Here is a 26,297-nt window from a genome sequence, read left to right as displayed (position 1 = left end):
CCCAGCGGGGGCGCTATGGGAGAAATAGAGTTAGAACAGGAGGCTGGCAGGGAAGTTGCGGACCCATGGAAGGCCATGCAAGCACACTAGCTTGTCTTTATGAACCAGGGCGGGAAAACATTCGACTCTGGGGGAACTGAAGGGAACAGATGTCTCTTCTTGTTCTACTACTTGAAATTAACAAAGAGTAACACTCTGGGGAAGAGCCACATAAAAAAAAGAAAAAAGGGAAAGGAAATGAAAAAGTGAGAAGGAGGGTGAGAAAGAGGTTGCAGAATTTCTACTTCTGCTTCAAGCAGATCTGCTCCATCATCTTCTTCATTTCATGTGCTCTTATTCATATTCTAAATAAGATTTTCATTTACAAAAGGAATCTGCTACAAAGGTGGAAAACAGGAAGCAATTTCCTTGTCTAGTCCCTTCCTTAAAAATTGATAAAATTCTGCTGTAAGGAGGTTTTTGATAGCTAGGGAATATCAGAAATATCATATGGTGTCTTTTCCTTGTTTTGAATTAGCACAATATAGAGGGAGGTATAATGCTGACCTGCTACTACTAGGTACATTGAGGTCCTTTGCAATTTACATTTGTACAGTCTTTCTAGAAAACAATGTTCCCATTCTTTGGCTGGGTTGCTCACTCCACTTGGGATGGGGGAGAGACATTCTCTGGGAATAATAGTATCATTTCCCTCAGAGCTGCTTCCTGTACTGCAAAGCTGCCGCCATATGGTTCCCATAAAGGTTCTGCCAAAATTCCCGTGGTTCTCACAAGAGCTCCTACCTCCTCATTCTGTTCTTTTAATCTCCTGCTGCGGGTGGCAGACATGGGAGAGACAAGCTGCAAGGGGAAGTCGACAAAATAAAATGCAAACCCTACCATGGCGTCGGTGTCAGTGTGGATGCCCCCCTTCGGTCTGCTCACGGAGGCGGGAGTGAGATCCCACAGGACTGTCTGGAAGAAATCCCATGGAAGCCACTTTATTTTGCCCAGAAGCTGGAGGAGAAGCAGAAGGCAAGTTATGTCTCCTGGGAGGCCTGGGGTGGGGGGATGGAGGGGTGAGGGTTTGGGGAAGAAGTCTTTAAAGGGATTATTACTATATAGAGGCAAGGGAATGGTGCCCAGGGGCTGTTTTGCATGTGTAAAACATCCTGACAACACAGAGAACGGGGCTACCTCCTGAAAGCTCACCCCTCCCATTATGTGCGCCTGACAGAACGGGCTCAGTGCCCACGTGGGGACTGGACTGGTTGGCTTTGAGTCCCTTCTGTTTCTTGGTGAGCTGTGTTCCAGTGCCTCTCTGCTCCCCACCCCTGTTCCCCCTTTCTTCTTCACCCACTGCTCCCCCCAACTCTGCAATTCTATGTATTAATGTGAATGACAACTTTCTTCTTGAGAAAATTGCAAGATACCCTTGAAGATAAATGGCAACTGGTAGACTCTGCGGCTGTGGAACATGTGTGACTACTGACTAACTTTTGACTGTACATTTCCAAGTAGATTCCTTGAAATCAGGACCAATTTTTAGCTCTGGAATGGTGCTGGCTAAGCTGGGTGTGGATTCATATCATAAACCTGGTGTCATACACTTGCTCAGCATCTCTAATAATGACGTAACACAGGTCACCTGTTTTTATATTGCTATGAATGGTCAAAGTAGGTAAGAAGAAAATTTGCAATTTTACAGCTTATTGCCAGATGATACCAAACAAATAAAATCTGGAGTCTAATCTGACTGAATCTGCAAGCCCAGTGGGGCTTCTGTTTCTGACCTGTTGTCCCTGCTTGCCCAGTTGTCTTGTTGGAGAGCAGTGAGGAGAAATAAGGGTCACCAGGGGTAACATCCATTCTAGCTAGAGGTGCATCTGTGTAAGTTCTTCAGGGGATGTCTTTTTACCTAGGTGGGCATCTACCACTGCACTGGGCTCATGCCTCTCCCGCTCATGCCACTTGTGGTCCTGGCCCAGTGTGCCTGTGATTTGGCAGGTGGGCAACGGGCTTCTGCTAGGTTAGCTGACAGTGAATGGCTCTCACTCCTCCTGTCTCCTTCTCCCTCTCCTCCATTTGAATTGTCTCTGCATTCTGGAAATGGGATAATTAAATACATCCTGGAAGGATATAGAAAACAATAACACATTCCTCCTTGCCTTATTCTGGGGTGAGGGGGAGAGTACCATGCCTTAAACTACCAGGTTGTCTTGTCAAATGAGTTATTGTTTTTCAAAATGTAGCCCGAACGGCATCCTTTATAATTAAGGCTTCTGGCTTTCAGTTTAAAGTGATATTTTCCAGTAAAAGCCTGCCAAAAAAATAAATAAATAAAAGCAAGCTTACCATTAAATATTGATTTAAGCTCGGAAACTGGCTCCAAATTTTGTTAGACCAGTCTTGATCTCCACGGCCTCTGGGCATCTGTTTCAATTTGGTCAAATTGAAATGGGGAAGGACAGTGCCAGGCTAACAGCAAGGTGATCCAATATAGTGGGATGAGTTGTATTTGATGAAAAAGAGCCAGGCAAAGTCATCTCCAGGTCCTGGGAATAGGTGAATCGGGCTCAGACAAAATAGCAGCTGATGGGCATCTTAACCTATCCCATGGGTTGGCCTGAGCCGGTGGTTACCATTTTGAAATGTAAAAAAAAAAAAAAAAAAAAAAAAAAAAAAGTGTTGAGTTATCTCTGGAGGGCAGCATGCTTTGTCCTTTAAAACTTTCTGCATATTTTCCTGTGTATAAGCTTTCCTCCCAACTCATCCAGATGGACATTTTCCTCATGATTTTTTCATGTCCTTGGGAGGGGTGTTGAAGAGCCTAAATAGAGGGAACCAGTATGTAGTCTAGGGGTTTAGATGCCTCATTCCACATCAGTGACCCTAGGTTTGACTCTTGGCTGTGGCTCCGGTCTCCAGCTTCCTGCCAGTGCAGGCCCTGGGAGCTTGTGGTCTTGGCTCAAGAGATCAAGAGATCAGGTTCCTGCCATCCGAGTGGGGAGAGGTGGAGTGAGTTTCCAGCTCCTGGCCTCAGCCTTGGCTATTGTGGTGTTCACCGGGATTGAACTAATGGATAAGAGCTGTCAGTCTATCTATTGGTCTGTCTCTGTCTCTCCACCTCTCAGAAAAAGGCTAAACACAAAACATAATCCAATGAATCAAATTTCTCCATCCCGACTCCGTGGTTTTGTCCTATCTGGAGAAAGAACCCCGTTCTCAGCCTTGTCTTTTGGATGAATACACTTAAGAATTGCTATCCTCTGTCTCTGTCTCTGGCTAGAGAAGACGAACAGGAAGGGGGAGGGTTAAAAGTTCCTGAAGAAAGGGCCCTTGATGAAGCTGAACTCTGTGGGTGCAAAGTGCCTGAGATCTATTAGTTTTGACAAGCCCACTTACTCATCATCTGTAAAGTTAACAAGGGTTGATACGAGATGATGAGGGAGGCTACTGGTTTGTGTTTCCAGACTCATAAATATTTCACAATACCATTTTCTTACAATCAGATACATTAGTTCGCCGAGTGCCGAGTGCGCATGCTGCAGGACGTTCACTCAGTGCTGATGTGTAACAAAACGCTGCTTTGGAATCCGCGCACGTGGGGGCTGCGAGGTGCTCGTGGCTTGCTACCGTCCCTGGCTTCCCAATGCATGCTCTAATTCGGGTGAGGGAGTTGGTATCTGACCTCCAGCAACTGCTGCTGTCTATCTTGAGAAATAGATTGTTATGCTCTAGGGACAAAAAAAGCATCAATCTTAGCCACACTCTTGTGTATTCTCTCTCGCTCTCTAGCCCTGTTGCTGCCCTTGTGTTTCTTTGTACTGCACACCCTGGACAGTAGAATCAGGCACCAAAGGGTGAATTTAATTTGGAACAAAACTCTTGTCTTGATGGAACTGCCTTAACTCAGGCTCAAACACAGCAACCTACAATTTCCTGAGGCCGTGCCTCACCTAGTGCCATCACGGGCTCTAAAAATGAAGTCCAGCCTCAATGTCTCTCGTAGCTGCCCAACTATAACAACAAAAAAAGGGGCATGGACACAAAAGTCAGCCAAGCAGCAATGGTTTTTTCCCCTGATATAATCAAATGGAGTGCACGGATATCACTTGATTAACAGCTGCGGTATTAATTTCCCTTTTTGGTTGCTTGACTCACAGCAAGAATCATGTCAAGGCAGCAGAGAAGCAATTAAATTGATTTTAATCTTTGTCAGAGAAGATAACATGCCTCTTTCTCTTCTCATTTAAATAATTAAAGTTTCAGTAGGTATTATTTCTGGCTTTAAAGAAATTGGTATCTTAATGTAATAGAATCCTTGTAATTATATACTTAATGGTTCTTAATAAGTTAATCATGGTTTTTCATTTAACATGTATTTTTTACTTATTAAACTTTTATTTGTTATAGTATCTTTGCTTTCAGGAAGAAGGGGGCAAACACAAAGATAGATATAAAACAGTTCTGTCAGTTCTCACTATTAATCCTTTCCACAGTGCTCTTCTCCCTTCATGGTGTCTTGGACTTAAATTTGAAGTAATATTTTTATATTTCAGTTCACTTCAAGGAAGCCCACTCTTTTATTTTACTTTTTAAGATTTACTTATTTACTTATTTGAAAGGCAGAGTTACAGAGGGAGAAGGAGAGACTTAGAAAGGGAACTTCCATCCACTGATTCTCTCCCCAAATGGCTATAATTGCTGAGGCTGGGACAGGCCAAAGCCAGGAGCCTGGTATTCCACCTGGGTCTTCCATATGGGTGCAGGGGCACAAGGACTTGTGACATCTGCTTCTTTCCCAGGTACATCAGCAGGAAGCAGGATCAAAAGTGGAGCAGTGGGAGCTGGAACTGGTGCTCAGCGGGATGAGATGCTGGTGTCACAACACCAGTCTCAAGCCCACTCTTAATAGCAATGTATGTGATGTGAATGGTGTGGAGTTTTTGGCTCCTATAAAAATTTCCTTATGGAATACGGTATATACTTAAATTGTGTGGGACTCCTTTAAACTTACAATGCCATTAAGGTCTTAGGGAAATATTGAAAAAGACTATTTCAAATATTTTCATTCTTTTTTTTTGTATTCATTCAAAAAGTTCATGAGAAAGTAGAATTCAAAGAAAAGTTTGTTTTAGGGAAAAAAATTTGAAATGTATGTATTTTTCATAATTTACGTTTCCCTAAACTTTCTGAAGACCTCCTGTATGATTATTTCATTCATCTCTGTATTGTGAAAACAGTTATGCACATTTCAGGAAAAAGGAAATAAGGAAAAATTAGTAGAACACCTGGCCCTTCCCCTTAGAGGCTGACTCTGCTGTAGTTCACGTATGGCCTTCCATATATTGAGCAGTATAGATTGTAGCTGTAACGGCCCTAACTGGTGTCCATGGAGTCAGAGACTCCTCTAACAAAGGGAATATTATCCCCAAAGAGAGAGTGATTCTTAATTCTATTCTAATTAAGAAGTGAGCCCCCCCCCCCCCAACAGCTTCCAAAAGGCTTCTTTACACCAAGAGCTGGGAGCACACAGCCCACATAGGTCCTGGACAGACTCACAGAATTTAAGAAGAGAGGCAAAGCCAGCGTCCTGGAGTGGCTCCTTTATCCAGGGCTTTGCAGAGGTACAGTCTTTTCTAGGAATTTATTACCAAAGACTGAGTTCTTCAATTGGTATTCTGAAAAGAGGGCCACTGGTAGCTGATTTACTGTCAGTTGCAAAATGGCACTGCATTTGGCTGGACAGATTACAAGGAGGCATCTCTTTCTCCTGGCATGGCCAGCAGAGGGCAGGCTGGATTCAGTCCCTGCCACCTCTCTCTGTGCTGGGCTCCTCTTTGCAGTGTGCAACCTGCATAACTGTGCATGGTTGGAAAACAAATATAAGTAGACACTAATAACTTCTGAAAGAATCACCGAAGCAAGGAGTGAGCATATTAATGCAGATGACAGGGGAGACGAGTGGGTTACAGTCAGTAGCACCACAGAGACTGCAGGAAGAATGCTCTAGATTAGTTCATAGAAGATACACACCTCTCAGCCATGCTGATTAAGAGTCATAGCCAGTTTTGTAGGACTTGGAAACATACTGTAAGCCTTTTATAGTTTATTACAGATTAAATGAGAAGTCTTCAAAAAGTTCATGGGCAACGGATGTTATGAGAACACCACGCTTGCATTTCCAACAATTTTTTGCCCCCACATAAAGTTATCATTAAGTCTCATTTTTCCACGAACTTCCTGAGATACCCTTGTATGTGTGTGGTTCTTATTACAGATTGTATCGTGATTCATTCTCATTTAATTTCGAGGGTGTTGGTCCTACATGACTGTTAACATTGAAGACTCTGGAGCCAGGAGTATCCACCATAGGCACTCCACAGAGGGAAAGCTGTGCACACAGTGAAGCCTGAGAGCGAGTTTGTGAGGGCTGGGGGAGGAGGAGAGGTGAGGATACTTCAGGCAGAATCCAGCCTTGAGGCGAGAATATGGAGGTACAGAAGAACCTGGTTCTTACAGGGGCTGTTCCAGCCTCTCATTCGTTGTAGGTATGTGGGTGTGCACAGAGAACCACAGATCAAGGCACCCTCTCTGCTGAGAAGGGGCTGAAAGTATTTTCACATCGACCCTACTTGATTTTCACACAGATCCCATGAATTAGGTGAGAAAGATATTATCAGTTAGAAGTCACAAGGGAGGAAATTGGAGCCCTAAAAATGACTCAAGACTTAAGGATACAAAACCACTTCTATGTAAGGGCACTGGAACCCAGCCTCCTTGTGGTCAAACAGGGCTTTTGACTCAATCTGAAAGGGGGAATAGCTTTTCCTTTTCTCCTCAGGTCCGAGCAGCAAACATTAAAAAACAGCTGTTATTATTACTATCACACCATGAGGGATGCATGGCAAGTTGGACCACTGGTCTCTTCATTTCTCTCTGCTAAAAAGGAAAATGTGAAAAATTCTTGCAAGGTGAGTTAGCAGGTGTGAAATGCAATGAAAGGTGTGTGTGAGCATGAGAAAGTCCATTAAAGGATTTCTGAGTATTTGCAGAGCAACTCTGTACTGGTCTTGAAGGCAGTTTATTTAAAATAAATAGAAAAGCAAACTCATCTTGTCCAAAGAGTTTTATGCTAACAGCCATATGCCCCCCGCCCCGCCCAAGAACTGTGGCCAAAATGTGTATTTCTAACATGACCCCAGCCCATTTGCAGATCTTTCTCATTTCCTCTTATATTCCTAGTCTTTAGAACAATGTCTGAGCAAGAGGATTCATTCATTCACTCAACAAATAGTTACTGAACACCTACTATTTTAGATGCTATTCTAGCTACTTAGGAGATAGCAATGAAAGAAATCGATTGCTACTCCAGCTTATATTCTGGTGAAATATTTTAGTATTTATACAAGTAAATGAGCAGCCAAGAAGTGTGTTATGTGGAAATGAGACAGAGGATCTAATAATAACTGGATGGGAATGATTCTGATTGGTGGCAAGGTGAGGATGTTTGAAGAAGTGGCACTTGAAGCAAAATTTGATTTTCAAGATCTAAATGTAAGGAAAAGCTTGACATACCTGAAAAATGGGGAGAAGAACAAATGGCTCAAGGCTGAGAGGGAGGGGAAGGGATGTGGAGATGACTGGAAGGGTTCCCAGGTGGTTATGTCATGGAGGTGGATGAAGGAGATGTCAGAAATTGACCACTGCTACTGCTGCTGCTGGGGTGTTGATAATAGCATACTAACATGATTCTCTAAAACTTCATCAAAATTAAAAATATTTTGTTCCAAAGGACACAGTAAAGAAAGTAAAAGAACAATGCACAGAATGGGAGAAAATATCTGTGAGCTGCAGATCTGATAAGGGACTTGTACCTGGAATATATAAAGAACTCTTGACAATTCAATAGCAAAAAGATGAATGAGCCAATTAAAAATGAGCAAACAATCTGAATAGACACCTTTGTTCAAGGAAGAGATACAAATGGCCGATAAGCAAATGAAACAATCCTTTTCATCATTAGTCATCAGGGAAATGCAAATAAAAATCATGACTCTTTCAAACCCCAGATGGGTGTATATATCCATTTGGGTGGTTAAAATCAAAAAGTCAGATAATGAGAAGTATTGGAAAGGATGTGAAGAAGAGAGGTCCTTATGCACTTCTGGGAATGGAAACCGGAATGTTAAATGATGCACCTGCTGTGGAAAACCGTCTGATGGTTCCTTGAGTGATTAAATCCGGTTACCATATCACTTAGCAATTCTAATCCTAGGCATATACCTAAGAGGAATGTAGGCATATGTCCATACAAGTGTTCACAGAAGCATTTTTCTTGATAGTCAGAAGGTGTAAACAACCTAAATGCCCATCAACTGACTAATGAATAACAGATGTGGTATATCCATGCAATGGAATTGGCCATTAAAAGGAATGAAATACTGGTACATGGTATTACATGGATGAACCTTGAAAACATGCTAAGTGAGAGAAGCCAGTCGCAAAAGCCCATCTGTTATATGCCTTTATTCATACAAAAATGTCACAACACATTGGCCAGCACCACGGTTCACTTGGCTAATCCTCTGCCTGCGGCACCGGCACCCCAGGTTCTAGCACTGGTTGAGGTGCCGGATTCTGTCCTGGTAGCTCCTCTTCCAGTCCAGCTCTCTGCTGTGGCCCGGGAGTGCAGTGGAGGATGGTCCAAGTGCTTGGGTCCTGTACCTGCATGGGAGACCAGGAGGAAGCACCTGGCTCCTGGCTTGGATTGGTGCAGTGTGCCGGCTGTAGCAGCCATTTGGGGGGTGAACCAACGGAAAGAAGACTTTTCTCTCTGTCTCTCTCTCTCACTGTCTAACTCTGCCTGTCAAAAAAAAAATTCACAACACAGACATCTATATAGATAGACTATAGATTAAGAGTTGCTTAGGAGATAGGGAATGGGAGATAGGGGGTGATAGTTAAAGGGTATAGGCTCTTTTTGAAGTGATGAAAATATTCTAAAATAGACTATGAAGATATTTGCATGTATCTGTGAATAAACTATTGAACTGCACACTTGAAATGGGTGAATTGCATTATGTGTGAATTATATCTAAATAAAGCTCTTTAAAAAGCAGTATAAATCCCCCCCAAAGCCTATGGGGACACTTCACACTTCCTGAGAGTTTCAGGTTCTTCAGAAAAAATTTACTGTGTCCAGTTTAGACTATCTTTGTGCCCAAGGGAGAATCCTCAATGAAGTTATTCTTAGCACACAAAGCTTTCCTCCCTAAAACACTGGAAAGGAGCAACACCTTGAACGCCATAGGAAACCCATAAATATCTAATTTACACCACTGCATGATAAAAGCAGCTTGCTTCTTCCACTCATTAGCAACATTCAAAAATATATTCTAGCTCTTTGCCTGCTAATAAGGATGCTTGACATTGCTCTTTGCACCAAACACAGAAGCCCTGTTTATGCTGACAGTTTCTCTGCAACTCTGGTCCATCTGAACTGTATTTGGAAGGCAGGCAGAAAGCTGCTCTGGGACAGGAAGGTGCAAGTGTTATATGAGAATTCGTTTAAATTAATGCATTTGGAATTATGGATTTCTACATGAGTTTACAATTCAGAATCTATTTCAATCTTCCTCCTGACAGGGAGTTAGCCATTATATTCTATTGCCTGTAATGTGCTCTTTGTCTCACAGATGGATTAGTCACTGCAGAAGAAAATTTTAAGTCCTTTATGATAGGAAAAATCTTATTCATCTTTGTATGCTGTGCTGTACAATTTAATGCTTTTGTGTGTATTGTGTGTTCAATGGTGTTTTTATTGAATTTGAATTAATGGATTATCAAAGTTTGAGAACAAGGTCAAGAAAATTTCCCGATGATTGAAACTAATAACATTGAACACATGATAGATGGTATTAGCCACTTTCAGGTCTGACTCACCCTGCGAGCTGGATTATAAATGTGATACCATCTGAACCTGGGAGTCTCTAGCTGCCAATCAGGAGGCCATAGAAATGTTGGTGCTATTAGAAGTTGATGTAGAAAGGAAAGTTAAGACGTTCCCAGTATTTTTAGCCATGTCTAAGGAAGCAAGGGACTATCTGGTGGACATAAGCATTTGGTTCAGAGATTGAAGCTCCATTTGGGTGGCAGAAATATGTAGTAGATTTTGCCATGGTGCACATGAGATGTCTAATTTCCTCTGCTCTCATTAGGAGACAGGTTCCCAGGAGCTGGGAGATAAGGAGTTTATATCTGCCAGTCACAGGGATCACATTTGTCTCTTCCCTTTCTCTTGCCTCACAGTGATCAGACACAAGGTGCTTACCTGTGTGTATGAGGCTCTGTCAGAAAGAACCTGTTAGTCTTCCTTGGGGAAAAAATTTCACAATGATTTCTATCAGTTTTCCCCTAACCCTTATAGTTTCCTGCCACCTAACAGAGCATGACCTGTTTACCCCAGGGTTCCCTCTGTCCATCTAAGTTATGTGGATGAATCTCAAATGTCCAGATATCCTAAATGTATTTGTAAATGTGTGAAATAGGATTTGAAACCTAAAGTGTAGGGTATGGATGCCATCTTTACCACACATATGGCTCTCAGCTCTTTACAGCTCAATTTTCTGCTTAAAAGGGTGCTGCTTATAAACCAGCAAATACAGCAAGTGACTAATTAACCAAATTAATGAGGGCTTGTTTACTTGAAGTCCCCAGTGCCCTTGGAACTTGGGATGTTTCGTTATTACAATCTGCAAGTGGTTTCCTCCAATTAATTTTTAACATACGGCTCTTGCCTCTTCTCAGTGATATGTAATATACTAATACTTTAGAGGGGCTTGCAAGTATTAACTCATTAATCCTCATAGGGAACCCATGGAAGGCTGAGACTAAAGGAATCCTAGAGCTTTTTTATCAACAATGATTTTGACACATTCTATAAATGCTGGTCTATAGGTCTAGAGGAAATTGATGAAAATCAAGTATTAAGATCTATTGTAAGAAAAAGATGGAAAGGAAGAAGCATATGAAGATGTGTCAAAGGAATTGCTCCTTGCCACAAAATGAATGACAAACAAGCTGTGAAAAGTCAGTCCCCTTACTTCTAGACCCTTCTAGGATCATCTTATTGGACACAAATCTAGGTCTAATGAGACACATGGAAGCAAGCAATTAAATGTTAAAGCCAAAGGGGGAATCTTGAAAGCAGCAATAGAAAAGTGGCTTGTCATACAAGGAATCCTTAAAGAGATTAACAGCTGATTTCTCATCAGAAATCTTGGAAGCCAGAAGGCAGTGGGACAACATATTTAAAATGCTAATAGGAAAAATGTCAACAAGGAATTTTGTATCTGGCAAAACTATCTGTCAAAAATAAAACAAAGCTTAAGATATTCTCAGATAAACAAAAGCCAAAGGAATTCATTGCTAGTGGACCTGTCATGCAAGATATGATGGAGGAAGTCCTTCAGGCTGAACTGTAAGGTAAGCTAGATAGTAAATAGAAACAGTATTAAGAACTCTGGCAAAGGTAACTGTATAGGTTAATATAAATATCAGTAGTACTATATTTTTAGTTTGTAGCTTCTTTTTGTTTTATCATATGATTTAAATACATATGCATAAAATAATAATTATGAATCCATGTTATTCAGTGCATAATATATAAATATGTGATTTCCAAGCCCTAGCCATTGAAGCCATTTGGGGGAGTGAATCAGTGCGTAGAAGATCTATTTTCCTCTCTGTCTCTGTCACTCTGACTTTCAAATAAATATAATTATTCTTTAGAAATAAGAAGGGCAAGAGTGGGGAGCACTGTGTTCTAACACAGCAGAAGAACAGAGGAGGGAGAACCCATTCCTGCCAGTCCTTTTTATCATGACATTTATCCATTCATTTGGGGGATGCCCACAAGACCTAAACACCTCCCTGAGGGCCCCAACTCTCAACACAATTGGGCTTAGTATTAAGTTTACATCACATGCAGTTTGGAGGGGACACTTTCAAACCATAGCAGCTCAACAGGGTTTTGAGTTTGGAATGCATTCCCCAGCTACCTCCATCCTCACTCTCCCCATCAATTATATATATATGATTTTCTTTTCCTTCCTACTTACTACCCAGCTGATATTTCTAAAATACAGAACCAACAAATCAGGATAAGTTACATTTGAGAACCAATGGGCAAGACTTCAACTAAAGTAAAATTTGGCACAAGGTAATTAATAGAAACATCAAGTACAAAAGAAAGATGCACATGTCAATGATTCACTTAGAATGTAGAGAGGAGGGTTTCTGAGGCAGCCTTTGATGAAAGGGCGCTTGGCTTGCTGATTGGTGAAGAGAAAGGGATATTGCAGGTGTCAGGAGCAGATAAAATGGGTTTGCCTTGAAAATGGCTCGGGAGGCTGGGAAACTAGGAATACTTTATGGTCCAGGTGCTCTCTCAGTGAGAGATAGGCTTGGGTGACTTGGGAAAAGAAGAAATTACCCCACTGTTAAATATCTGGATTGGCATTAACACTGGGAGAGGCAAAAAATAGACTGTTAGTGGTACAGTAGCAATCTGTCCTCTGGCTCTTTTCCTACATTATCTTCCAAAGATGTTCCTTGGGGCCAGCGCAGTAGTGCAATGGGTTAATGCCATGACCAGCAGTGCTGACATCCAATATGGGTGCCAGTTCCTGTCCTGGCTGCTCCACTTCTGATCCAGCTCCCTGCTAATGAGCCTGGGAAAGCAGCCGAAGATGGCCCCAGTGCTTGGGCTCCTGATTACATGTTGGGAACCCAGAAGAAAGTCCTGGCTCCTGGCTTCGACCTGGCCCAGCCCTGACCATTGCAGCCATTTGGGAAGTGAATCAGTGGGTGAAAGATCTCTCTGTCTCTTCTTCTCTCTGCAACTCTGCTTTTCAAATAAATGAATCTTTTAAATGTTCCTCTATCAGAACACATTGATGACTCTCCATTGATAAGAGTATAAAATCCAGTCTCAGCTGGTATCTTAACATTTGCTCCCACCCCTCCTCATCCTGTGCAGAGTCCACATGTTGAAATCTCATCCTCAGTGTGGTAGTATATGGTTCACTAATGGGATTAGTGTCCTTACAGAAGGGGCCTGAGGGGTGTGTTCGCTCCTCCTGCAATGTGAGGCTGCAGTTAGGACGTGAAGATGAGGCAGAAGCTTTACCAGACACTGAATCCATTCGTGCTTTGATCTTGGACTTTCCAGTCTCCCAAACTATGAGAAATAAAGGTGTGTCATTTATGAATTACCTAGTCTCATACATTCTATTATAGCCACTTGAATAGAATACAACAAATTGGTATCAAGAAATGGGATGCTGCTCTAAGAAGTAGCTACAACTGTGGAGGCGGCTTTGGAACTGGCAGTATGTGAGGCTAGACTGTTAGTGTATGCTGGGAACAGCTCTGCTTGCCATGAACGGAGCACGGAGAGCGAATCAGGAGGTGGAAAGGGCTGTAGAGGCAACTATAGCTTTCTTTTTTTTTAAGATTTATTTTATTTATTTGAGAGTTACAGACAGTGAGAGGGAGAGAGGGAGAGAGAGAGAGAAAGGTCTTCCTTCCATTGGTTCACTCCCCAGATGGCCGCAACGGCTGGAGCTGTGCCGATCCAAATCCAGGAGCCAGGAGTTTCTTCCTGGTCTCCCATGTGGGTGCAGGGGTCCAAGGACTTGGGCCATCTTCTACTGCTTTCCCAGGTCATAGCAGAGAGCTGGATGGGAAGAGGGGCAGCCAGGACTAGAATCTGCGCCCATGTGGGATGCCAGCGCCACAGGCGGAGGATAAATCTACTGTTCCACAGCATCGGCCCCAAAAATTACAGCTTTCTTAAAGCTCACCTAAGTGGTTATGATGAGAATGTTGGCAGCAATATTCATGAGAAAGGCCATTCTCATGAGGTCTCAGATGGAAATGAGGAGCATATTATTAGAAACTGGAGGAAAAGTGATCTTTGCTATAAAGGAGCAAAGCACTAGGCTGAGTTATGTGACTTCTGAGCAATGAAATAGAATGTTTGGTGACAGAAATATCTAATCAAAGTATCAAGAGTACATCATGGTTCCTCTTAATGGTTTATAGTAAAGTGCAAGAGGAAAAAGAATTTAAAATAGAATTTCTAATCAAAAGAAATGAAGACCATAATGATTTGGAAAAATTTCAGCTTTGTCTATATTGTCACATAGAGAAAGTGTGTCTAGCGTATTTTAGTCATTTGTGCTGCTGTAACAAAATACCTAAATCTTAGCAACCTATATACAATAGGAACTTAGTTTCTCATGATTCTGAGATTCTCATGATTCTTACTTTCTCATGAAGCTTGAGAGGTCCAAGATCAAGGTGTGGGCAGGTTCAGTGCCTGGTAAAGGCCTGTTCCTTTCAGATGGTGCCATCTAGGTGTCTTCATAAGGGGGAAGGGCAGAAAAGGGTTTAGCTCTTGCCTTCCAGTCACGAGGGTCCTGACCTCATGGTGCTTTGATTACCTGCAAAAGGCCTCACCACTTAATACTACCACAAAGGGAAAAATATTTCAGTATGGATTTAGAAGGGCAGGCAATCATACCACAGCAGGGATCAAGAACACCAAGGGTGTGGGTGAGGAGATCCACATGGAATGGCCATGGGCTACTTATCAACACTATGAAGAGTGATCCAGATGGCATTTCAGAAATCACTGAGGCTGCCACTCCCATCACAGGCCTAGAGAGCTAGGTCCTTAAGGGCCAAACAATTTCAAAGGAGAGGCCTGTAGGCCTCATTGCCTAGCACTGCCTCAAAGCTCTGCTCCAAAATTCGCAGCACAGCCATGCATGGTGACCCCAGGATCAGCCAGAGAGCCCAGGTACAGCAATGGCTGCTCCTCCAGAGCATGTGTTGTCTGCGTGAAGCCTCCTCCCCTGGAGTTCTGAGGGCACAAGTTGTGAGGGCCCAGCTGCCTCCACTTAGATTTCAAAGGATGCCACGGGAGCTTCCAGGACCACCCGGAGAACAGCCACAGGGCAGGCCCATGGTAGAGAGCCCTCACTGGAGCAATTACTAGCGGAGCCATTGGAAGCTGGGCCATCCCCAAGACCCTAGGACAGGAGAGCTGCCAGAGTGGAACTGTAGCCAGGAGGAGCCATAGGCAGCTAATTCCCGCCCTTGAGAACTGCAGTATGGGCTGGCCCTAGCAAAGCCATGGAGTGGGGGATGCCTTGAGGGGCCCAGCTCTTTCCCTACTATGTCTAGAAGGCTGGACGTGGAGTCATTTGGTTTATTCTGTTGTTTGCCTTGTTGAATTTCGGACTTACCTGAAGCCTGTTAACATTTTCTTCTTTCCTATTTCTGTCCTTTGGAGTGAAAATGTCTATCTTTTGCCTGTCCCGTTATTGTATTTTGGAAGCACATAACATTTGATTTCACATATTCGCAATCAGAGAACAGTTTGCTTTAGGCTGAATCATACCTTGAGTCTCACCCATGTCTGATTTAGATGGTATTTAGATGAGATTCTGGGCTTCAGAGTTGATGCCAGAACAAGTTATGACTTTTGAAGATATTTGGATAGAACAAGTGTGTTTTACATGTGAAAAGAATAAGAGCTGTGGGGGCCAGGGGTGGAATACTAGAGTTTTAATAAGCTTCCTCCAAAGTTTTGTGTTGAACCTTAATACTCATTGTAGCAGTGTGAAGAGGTGGGATCTGCAGGAGCTGATTAGGTCACCAGGGATATACCCTCTTGAGTGAGATTGAAGCTCATGTATAAGATGTATGTTGGGGAGGGACTTGCCTCTTCCTTCCCCCATGGGGGGACTTGGCTAGAAGGTGCCATCTCCAAGGCAGAGAGCAAGCTTTCAACAGATACTGAATGTTTTGGCACTTTGATCTTGCACTCACTCGCTAGCCTCCAGATCTATGGACAATCCATTTTTGTTGTTTATAAATTACTTATTCTAAAGTATTTTGTTATTGCCACTTAAGTGGACTAAGACACTGTCCCTAATGCTGGTTTTTTTTTTTTTTTTTTTAAGATTTACCCATTTATTTGAAAGTCAGAGTTACACAGAGAGAGGAGAGGCAGAGAGAGAGAGAGAGAGGGAGGTCTTCCATCTGATGGTTCACTCCCCAATTGGCCGCAATGGCTGGAGCTGTGCCGATCCGAAGCCAGGAGCCAGGAGCTTCTTCCAGGTTTCCCACGTGGGTGCAGGGGCCCAAGGACATGGGCTATCTTCCACGGCTTTCCCAGGCAATAGCAGAATGCTGGATCATAAGTGGAGCAGCCGGGTCTTGAACTGGGATCCCAGCACTTCAGGCCAGGGTATTAACCTGCTGCGCCACAGTACCGGTCCCCCCATGCTGGGTTTTGTGTGCTGCCCTCCTTGTTGGCAGTTGTTGAATAGACAGAGTTGAAGAGATGATTTTCAGGTAAAGTAAAAAGAAAAAATATCCTCATGTATTTCATGAAATAGGTACCACCTCCCAGCCCCTAAAAGAAGAACCATTCTCTCTCTCTCTCCCCCCTCCCCTCCCCTCCCCTCCCCTCCCCTCCCCTCCCCTCCAATCTCCTCTCCTCCCCCTCCTCTTCCCTCCTCTCCCCTTCCCTCCCCTCCCTCCACTCTCCACTCCCCTCCCCTCCCCTCTCCTCTTCCCTCCTCTCCTCTCCCCTCCTCTCCCTTTCCCTCCTCTCCCTTTTCCTCCTCTCCCTTTCCCTCCTCCCCCCTCCCCTCCCCTCTCCTCTTCCCTCCTCTCCTCTTCCCTCCCCTTCCCTCCCCTTCCCTCCCCTCCCCTCCCCCTCCCCTCTCCTTCCCTTCCCTTCCCTCCCCCCTCCCCTCCCCTCTCCTCTCCTCTCCTGGTTTCCTCTCTTTCCATCTGCAACTTTAAAGCTGATTATATCTATATACAAATGTTCCTTGGAAGGAGGGTAGCATGAGAGGCTTAGGAGATGGGGAGTGAATAACTGTACCATACTACCCATACAAACCCACACTCACAACTGTCCTCTGGCTTAACTATGCTTCAATTTACTGGGTTCTGTTTGGTTTCTTCTGGGATTATGGCCCCTGTCCTCTAACCCCAGATCTAGTTACAGCTAAGGATTCAGGGCAGAGACACAGCTTTCTCTTCCTTGGCAATTCCATACTTGGCCAGAGTTCTCAGGCCTTGATGTTTTTTACCCAGCGTTTCTTTTATTTTCATCCTAACTGCATGGAACACCTGTCTCCCACCTCCCACAGCTAAGCAAGAACAAGGGGTGTGCCACTTCAGCTTTGTTGCCCATGGTCTATGGGATTTTTTTTTTTCTACAGGAAGACAAAGTAACTTAGGCACAGATATTGGACTCCAGGATTTTTAAAGAATTTTTTTTAGTATATTCTGGATTGAGCTTGGTGCTGTGAATATCTTGATGGCATGCCAGTTCTGAGTAGCTCCTTGTGAAGGGCATACTTGCAGCCGATTCAGAGTGATGAGTGACCTGGTCACTTCCCCAAATATTGTTATGAATAGTGTGGGAGGGGTTATCTATGGTAATAAATGTAGCAGAGGGCAGAATCTGAAATGGCGCTGTGGCCATCAAACAGACAGTTCTGGAAAACAATAGGAACAAATAAGGTAAAATATCTCATCCATAAATTGTATGTTAGTATAATACTGAAATAATATTTTGTCTATATCAGGCTAAAATATATTAGTAAGAGGAAGCTCACTTGCTTCTTTTTACCTTTTTAAAATGTGGCCACTAGAAAATTTAAAATTCTTTTGACCAGCACTGGTCTAGAAAAAGATGCCAGGAAATAGCAGAAATATTGCTTCTAATGAAGTTCACTTTACATTTCTACCATACTTTTATTTGTATTTTTCTTGAACTACTTCTATCCACCATTTAAACTAGTGTAGAATTAAACTGCCACCTTTGCTTTAAAAACATCTGGCATGCAATATCCAGGCGTAATTATTTTTCTGCTACAACCATGTTGCTATAGGAGCAAAGTTATGGTACAATAAAGAACAACTTGAGCTAATAACTTGTATATGAAAATAGTTACATCTTCATTGTGGGAGCCACTAGGCACCTATACTATTTCATTGCACACACAAATCCCTTTTATAATGATACTTTTTCATTCATTTGGCATGTTTTTATTATTATTAATACAACAGTGAAAACTCCATATATTTCAGGGTAAAAGCATCTATTTTGAGTAATCAAACCTATAAATCTTGTGACTGCTCAGATATAGCCAATTAACTCCCCTTCCTCAGAACTGCAGTGTGCCAGATGGTGCAAAAAGGGTGGCCACATAGTTCTTGCAGGGCTTCTGATCGAGTGACTTAGTCACAAGAGCCATGGAAACTAGTGGGAAGTGCAAGTGTTTCAGTTGCCAAAATGCTCATTTGTAAACTCTAGCAAGAACTATTTCTATTCCTTATAATGTTGACTTCTTCATTAGCTATGTCCACAGTGCTTGTCAGTGCTTTGGCAGAATCTTTCATGGTACATTAGTGGAGTTCTTCTTTGTATCTCGGGTGCTCTATTGTTTGATAACAGAAAAGATTTTTCTGGATAAATAAAACAGGAATAATACTTTAGAAAGAACTCCAGTCACATTTCATACGTAGTCTGTCATGTTGCTTTGTTTCTTTGCCTATAGCACCAAGCCATTATTGTTGTTGTTGCTATTTTGTGTGTGTGTGTGTGTGTGTGTGTGAAAGAGAGAGAGAGAGAGAGAGAGAGAGAGAGAGAGAAAAGGAGAGAGAGAGAAGTGAAAAAGGCAGGATAGGATTGATGTGGTTGATGATCTTTTATTTTCACTCACTGTGTTTTATTTTTACAGGAAAATTCCTCACTGCATTATTTAAATTGATTGCTGCTACCTAATTATTCATCTAATGACATAGTTGTATAACTAAGGCAAAATATACACTTTGAGATTTCCAAGTCCAGGAAGTCGTATTTCATGTTCACATAAATTCTTACTTGATTGTGTGTTTACAAATATGTGCATTTGTGTATATGCCATGGGTACAATTTCTTTTTGGACATTTGGGATCTTGGTTTTATTGAATTAAAATTCACTCACAATTTTAATGTTTTATTTTTAAGCTGCTTTTAGATAGTGATTGCTTCTGAATTTTTTTCACATACATACTAGCAAATTGGTGTAGTGCTTAGCTATGGTCTAAACACCTGAGTAAAAATACACTGACAAAACTATCATATGTGTACCCTTTTCATTCAATATTGTTTCTTGCTTGCAATCTCCTTCATAAAATATTGCAGATTTCAATTTCCATCTCAGTTGTTCATTATTCCTCCAAACTGTAGCTGACCTTTTCATATATTTATTTTTGGACAAAAATAGTGACCTAGAGATTTTTCAACAAGTAAACCCTGCCAAAACCTGATAAGTAGGGTTCAAAACATCCAATTCTGTTCAATGCAGGTTCATGGGATTGGGAGCTTAATGCAATGAGGTAGGGGAGCCTGGTCAGCTGGCTCTCACAGAGTTGCTGGGATTTGATTAAGGGATCCAACTCTGTCCCCATCTTAGTGCGATATGATGCCACCTAGTGTTGGTTGTCCTCTCTGACTTAGGTATCATTGGCTTTTATTCAGCAGCCTGTGGAAAGCTGGGAATTCTGGGACAGCAGAAACAATTCCAGAAATCTTCTGGTTAATTTGTTCCTATTTCATTGGTGTGGGCATTTTACTGGGGAGATTGAAAATCCTGGGGGCCAGGGACTCACTCTCTTCCTCCATGCTTCCAAATAAGAGGTTGTTACTTCCAACAAGTTTCATCTACTCCATATCCCCATTCCATGTCTTCCTTCCATCTAATACAGGAACTTTAGGTCAGCAGATCTGTGAACATGGTGAGGTAGAAAGAAGGAATAAATCTAATTCCATCCAAATTTTTGTTATTGCATGGCTTGTTTGAATGGGGTTGGGTTGAAATTTTATTAAATTCATTGAGGGATTATTGTGAATGATTTTGAAAAAAAAAAATCCTCCACATCAGTGACTACCATTACATTTCACTTTCATATATTTTTAGCCCATGACTATAAATAATTGGTAAATGTACAAATTTAAGTATGTATTTTTTTAAAAAAAGACATACACATACACATGTGCATTTAAGATGTTTAGAAAAGTTTAAAAAGTCAAGCCAGTAGCCTCAATCATTATTTCTCTGTCTCCTCCAGTCCTGTGCATAAGTATCTGTGTATGTAGGTTGCTAAAGCATTATTAACCATGCATAGCAAGCATGTTTCACCACTGAGGGCCCAAGTGTTTTTCAGCCTCCTCTTGTCACCTAACTTATTTGCATATCCAATCTAGGCATTGAGGATTGAAATCAGTTGGTTTCTTGGTGCTGTGGCCACTGTCTTAACAAGCTCTCTTCCAGTTGAATAATCCTATCTAGAGCAACAGCTTTTCTGAAGACAAGTTCACCCAATTCTCAGTAATTAAAACCTCTGGTACTCCAACCAGAACTTTGGAAAATTCAAACACTTTGAGGACCTTTGGGAAAGTTACCTTATATAGGAGGTTGCTTTAAGCATATGGGTTGTTGTTTTACAGAACAAGCAGTAATTGTGATTTTGCTTAGCATTTTCTACCAAGAATATTTAGGCTCCTATTTCACAGGGCTCAACAAGGCAGAATATTTGCCCAGAGAAAATGAAATGATCTCTCCAAGTTCCAGTTGTATGACAGTCATGAATTTATTTGTGCCCCTTAGCTTGAAAGTAATGGGCTCAATATACACTGAGTTTAGGGGAATGGTGCTTTGGGAAGAATTCAGATGAAAATGTGGAGTCTAAGCCCAAGTCTAGAGATGGACTTCAGAATATCTCTGAATACATCCAAATGTATATAGAATTATTTGTGGAAGATGCTTAGAAAAATCACATTTACCGCTTGCTGCTTGGAAGTGCAGAAAGAACCCATATACCTAAAATGATCTACTGCATATGGTGACCTTCCCACAGCACCTCAAAGCACTTGAATTTCCTTTGGGATTTTCCAGAGCTCTGGTTGGAGTACCAGAGGTTTCAATTACTGAGAATTGGGAGAACTTGTTTCAGGAAGAGCTCTTTCTCTAGACAGGATCATTCAACTGGAAGAGAGTTTATAAACTTGCTGGCCACAATATCATTTCTTTTTCTTTTTTCTTTCTTTCTTTCTTTTTTCTTTTTTGACAGGTAGAGTGGACAATGAGAGAGAGAGACAGAGAGAAAGGTATTCCTTTGCTGTTGGTTCACCCTCCAATGGCTGCTGCGGCCGGTGCACTACAGCCCGCGCACCGCGCTGATCCGAAGGCAGGAGCCAGGTGCTTATCCTGGTCTCCCATGGGGTGCAGGGCCCAAGCACTTGGGCCATCCTCCACTGCACTCCCTGGCTACAGCAGAGAGCTTGACTGGAAGAGGGGCAACCGGGACAGAATCCGGCACCCCAATAGGGACTAGAACCCGGTGTGCCGGAGCCAGCCGCAAGGTGGAGGATTAGCCTATTGAGCCTCGGCACTGGCTCCGTTTCTTTTATAGCACCAAGAAGCCAGCTGACTTCAATCTCTAATGCCTACATTGGATATGCAAATAAGTTGGATGAGAGATGAGGTCCTTGGTGAAGTCAGGGTGCATAGCTTGCTTCTTATGGGATTTGAAGGCTCCTAGGAGAGCCACAATGTCCCATTTGGGTGATTCAGGAGTTACATTCTAACAGTGGATTGAAAAATTTAAATGGTAGTATTCCTAGGATTCCTTAAGGGTGATTATAATAGATTCCAGGATGGTATCTCTGACTAACGTGGAAGAAAGATAACATGAGGGCCTTCCTGTGCATTCACATTCCTAGAGCTGGGCATGAGCCTTAATGGGACAGGCAACATGCTGAGCCTTAGGAGGACAGATGTCCCAGGAGCAAAGTTGGGCAGGGGGAAAGGGACTATCAATGCAGAAGGTTAAGGAAGTGGAATCTACTCTGAACATTGCAACTAGCACGGTGGTGGGTCTAGAAATTATGGAACAAGGTAAACATCAAAGAACTGAGAATGTTTCAAGACCAGGAGGCTTTGTCCCAGGGAAAGAGACCCATGGTTACCACCTTTAAATATCATGTGGAAGAAAAGCAGGATTTGTTTTATTCTGTGTCTGGGAAGGGAAGATTCAGGGCAAGAGTGGGATTTGTAGAGCTCAATGAGTACAAGAAAAGCCCTCATTTTGTGAGAACCATCTAGCCATGGGCTGAGATACCTCACAAGAATGAGTGTCGCATGTTGTTAAGAGGGACTCTCGTATTCAGAAGTCTTACACTGACTGTTTCTAGCTGTATTAGTGCACTGCAGAGGTGTCCTCTAGTTGGGGAACTTGAAAGTACTGCAATCACAGTGTACCCACAAAAATCAAGGAAATTCATTTCAAACCTGACCTTCTCTAGTTCTCTGTCTCAGTAAGTGACTCTCCAATCATCCAGTTATGCAATTCAGAACCTTTCTATCTCTTCTCCCTCAATCCTAACATCTGGCCCATCACCACATCTCATTGATTTACCTCCCTAATATATATAAAATCTGGTTCTTTTACTCTATCCCTATTGCCATTCCAATATATCAGGCCAGTAGCTTATCTTTTCCAGGCCACTAGTGACTCCTTCTCCATCCAGCTCCTTCCCTTGACTGGTCATTTCTTAAGACTGTTGACTTCCCACTACTGTCACTCTCTGGAGCCACAGGACCTTTGCATATGCAGTTTCTACTGCCTATAATGCCCTTCATCATCCCTATACCTCATCTAGTTCCCATCAATTCACTTGTTTAACATCTACTTTTATTTCAGGATTGTTTGATCATCACCTACTCAGGCTATCTTCTTACCTTTCTGTTTAAGCCATTTCCTCCTTGTACCTCTTATGACAGTATGCTCTTCCAAGCATCTTGCACAACAGCCTTGCAACATTTATGAGTAAACTGTGGATTAAGCAATATTCTCCAATATTCAAGAGTTCTGTAAGTCAGGGATTGTGTATTTTTGTTGACACGGAGTTTAGTAGGTGCTCAGTAGGTAAGTTAAAAGTGCCTGCATGGCACCATTAAGGCTGCCCAGAGGCTAAGGGGAAAGGGTTCTTAGGCTGGTCTGGGTCTAGTCCTAGTTTCTTAATTGACTCCTCACCTAGCTGTACACCTTTACCCTCTGCCCCTGTGTGGTTCATGCCCTAGTACTTCTGCTCCTGCCACACATTTTGGAGTCTTATGCTTCCTCCAGGCAGAACTTCCAACCCGTTTGGTAGATGGACAACACCCAGAAGTATCCCACCCGAGCCCATCACCATAACCCATTTTACCACACATCCTAGTCAGACGAAGACTCATGGCCATCCACCAACTCAGTATGAACAGGATGCTTGTTCTGAGCAGCCCCAGTCCACTGACAAAGCAACGGGGGCTGAGGGCAGAAACTGGATGCTGAAAGCCCTTGTGTGGGGATGGAGCGACGTGCACTGGGTTCTATTTTGAAGATTGGTTTATTTATTAGAGTGGAGAGAGAAAGAGAGGGAGAGAGGGAGACAGGAAAAGAGGGAGAGGGAGAGGAGTGAGAGAAGGGGGGGGAGAGATCTTCCATCTACTGTACACTTCCCAGGTGGCCACAAGAGCCAGGGCTGGACTAGCCTGAAGTCTGGAGCCAAGAATTCCACCCTGGTCGTGAATGTGGATGGAAGTGACTCAAGTACTTGAGGCATCATGTACTGCTTCCCAAGCACCTTAGCAAAAGCTGGATTGAAGGCAGAGAATCCGGGATTCTAACCAGCATCCCAGTATGGGACATGAATGACATAAGTGACAGCTTAACCTTCTTGTGCCATAATACTCTCCTCCCTCTTTGACTATTGTGGCACAATTATCACAATTAACCATGGCTACCTTATTTGTATCTTATTTTCAGGGAAAAAGCCAATTTCTTCCCAAAGTCTACAATGCAGTGAGACCTAGTGCAGCCTGCTGCTCAACTTTGAAGGCAGCAGACTTTAAATTCTGTCACTCAGGAGTGAGACGCCAGCACCAGTGGCTGGGGCCAGAGGAACCACTCTCTTAAGAGGAAATTCTGAAAAAAACCTATTTGGTCCCAGGTGATTTCTATTTCTCGTCTGTCAGATCTGTGGAATAACCTGGCCTTGTCCTAAAAGAAGTCATAACTGAATTAAGAAAGGGGCAACTTCTTCCCTGGTGGGCCAGAGAGAGCTCTTTGGAGTCAGGAGCAGCTGTGGTTTGGATGGGTCAGAGCTGTAATGTTGGTGCTCTTACTTGGTGTGTTCTTCTCCTGAGAGATCCAGCCTGCTCTGAGTCCAGACAGAGCATGCTGCCTCAGTTGGAGGAACCTCCACCCCTACAAAGAGATACCACAAGTTGCAGGTCTGTATGGAGACTTTTGCTAGTACCCTCTGAAATGGCCTGAGGCCATGTGGTCATTGACTCCATATGTGAAATTTGGTGAGAAAGAATTCTTTGCAGGCTGGCACTCTCACGCTCACTACTTGCTTTCTGCCTCTGGCTCCATGTGGGGTACGAGAGCTGCCACTCTGCATCTAAAAGGTGGCAATGCTCAGTGGGGCATGGGGGACATTGGATCCTTGCCTCTGACCTTGGGATTTGTGACAGGTGGCTGTAACAGAAGGGGCAATAGGTGGTAGGAGAGGTGGAGATGGCATTATCTGGGTATGCTAAAGCCAAGACAATGAGTGGATGTCTTTCTTGTTCACAGCTACTATCCAGCTCACATAGATCAGGGCAGGGCTGATGGGCCAGAGCTGATGGTAGTTCCACTCTGGGATTGTGCTATTGTGATATGGCTCTCCTCTTTTCTTTGCCAGTGGGGCCATCATGTTCCCTTTAACCCTATTCCCTGCATTGCCAGAGAGAGGGCAGACTGGGCCTGCTGGGCCTAGTACTGTGTTCTCTGAATTGCACTGAATGGAATTTTATGCAGATGGTTCCAGGCAAGAAAAGAACCTCACACTCACTGGATTCTTGTTAATCCCTGCATTGGGTTCAATATCAGAACTTATTCAAGACATTTAATAAACTTGTACCAACTCCTTTGCCCCCTACAATTTGGATGAGGAATCAGATTAAATTCTAGTGGGCTTTGTCAGCAATTTATATGTGTCTGTCTTGTTGTTTTGAGTGAAATATATAAGGTGAATTAAAGAAGTGGAACTTGTTATGTTGGCTCCATCCACAATGTGGTTTTTTTTTTTTTTTTTTTTTTTTTTTTTTTTTTTTTTTTACAGGCAGAGTTAGACAGTGAGAGAGAGAGACAGAGAGAGACAGAGAGAAAGGTCTTCCTTTTCCGTTGGTTCACCCCCCAAATGGCTGCTACGGCCGGTGCACTGCGCTGATCTGAAGCCAGGAGCCAGGTGCTCCCTCCTAGTCTCCCATGCGGGTGCAGGGACCCAAGCACTTGGGCCATCCTCCGTTGCCTTCCCGGGCCACAGCAGAGAGCTGGACTGGAAGAGGGGCAACTGGGACAGAATCCGGAGCCCCGACAGGGACTAGAACCTGGGGTGCCTGTGCCGCAGGCGGAGGATTAGCCTAGTGAGCTGCGGCACCTGCCACAATGTTTCATCACAGCTGTCATTTACAGTTTTTCTCTTCCACACTCATTCTCCATCTATCTTCATTCACCATTCACTTTTCTTCACCCCATCCTTAATTTAATGATCATTTCAAATAAAATATTTAGAAAAAGTGCTGATCTACAAAGCTGGAATTCCACATCTGCTCCTTTCTCTCCACCAAAAATTGGACTGCTCGATTCTTTTTAAATACAACTTTTCGCCATTCAGACCTCAGACATAATAATATAAAACTATTTCTCAACCCAGTTTTAATTCAGTTGCACAGTACAGAGTGGAATGAGCTTGGAAACCAGACAAAAATTAGAGTAATGAGAGCAGACAATGTCTTATAAATTTCAGCTCTTCTGACTGGCTTCATTTTAACTAGCTGAGAAAAATATAATCCGCCAAAGCTGGTAACCAGTGTTCAAAGACAACTGAGACCGGGGTGGTATTCAGTAATTACAGCCTTGCAGTTTCAGGAAGATTCTGTCCCCACCAGACCTGCCGTCTCATGTCCCCATTTGTAACACTGTTCATTATATTCAACCTGCTGCCATCACTCTGGAGCTTTCAAAGGTATTCTGGGGGCTATCTTGCTATAGGACATGGATAATGAAATAGTTAGATGTGACTCGTATTATAATCGCCTCACCTAACCCCCATTTAGCTTGAAAAGTAGACTTAATAAAAG

The 26,297-nt window shown here is 42.9% G+C and overlaps 1 protein-coding gene across 10 annotated transcripts in view; it reads left to right on the top strand.

Annotated features, from left to right (window-relative positions):
• Positions 1-708: 708 nt before the first annotated feature.
• LOC149125609 (uncharacterized) overlaps positions 709-26,297 on the top strand; it is a 126,471-nt gene continuing 100,882 nt past the window's right edge. For 7 of the 10 annotated variants that reach the window (XR_016237170.1, XR_016237172.1, XR_016237173.1 and 4 more), the window contains exon 1: positions 709-1,014. The gene's annotated coding sequence lies outside the window, so the exon portion shown is untranslated. The remainder of the gene's footprint in view (positions 1,015-26,297) is intronic. The other 3 variants (XR_016237175.1, XM_089337038.1, XR_016237174.1) reach the window with 3 other exon arrangements.

This window comes from Oryctolagus cuniculus, chromosome 7 (assembly GCF_051225735.1).
Source record: "Oryctolagus cuniculus isolate XC-2025 breed Fujian yellow rabbit chromosome 7, ASM5122573v1, whole genome shotgun sequence".
In the NCBI taxonomy this organism is placed as follows: domain Eukaryota; kingdom Metazoa; phylum Chordata; class Mammalia; order Lagomorpha; family Leporidae; genus Oryctolagus; species Oryctolagus cuniculus.
This window is presented reverse-complemented; position numbering and strand designations above follow the sequence as displayed.